Here is a 229-nt window from a genome sequence, read left to right as displayed (position 1 = left end):
TCCGCGAGAATGGCGGCACCCCTGACAGACGCGTTGGCCGGAGTCTCCTCGGCACGCCTAATATGGAACCGAGGAATGAGAGACAGCTTCCACCGCCTGAAGGAGGCAATGTGCCAAGATGTCATAATGCATACCCCGGATTTTAACACTCCCTTTATCTTGCAGATGGACGCCTCGGGATGGGCGTTGGGAGCCGTGTTGTTACAGAAAGGGCAGGAAGGTGAACGAC

Source organism: Alligator sinensis, unplaced genomic scaffold, assembly GCF_000455745.1.
Source record: "Alligator sinensis unplaced genomic scaffold, ASM45574v1 scaffold452_1, whole genome shotgun sequence".
Taxonomy (NCBI): Eukaryota; Metazoa; Chordata; order Crocodylia; family Alligatoridae; genus Alligator; species Alligator sinensis.
The sequence above is the reverse complement of the archived record's forward strand: the minus strand, read 5'-3'. Positions refer to the sequence as shown.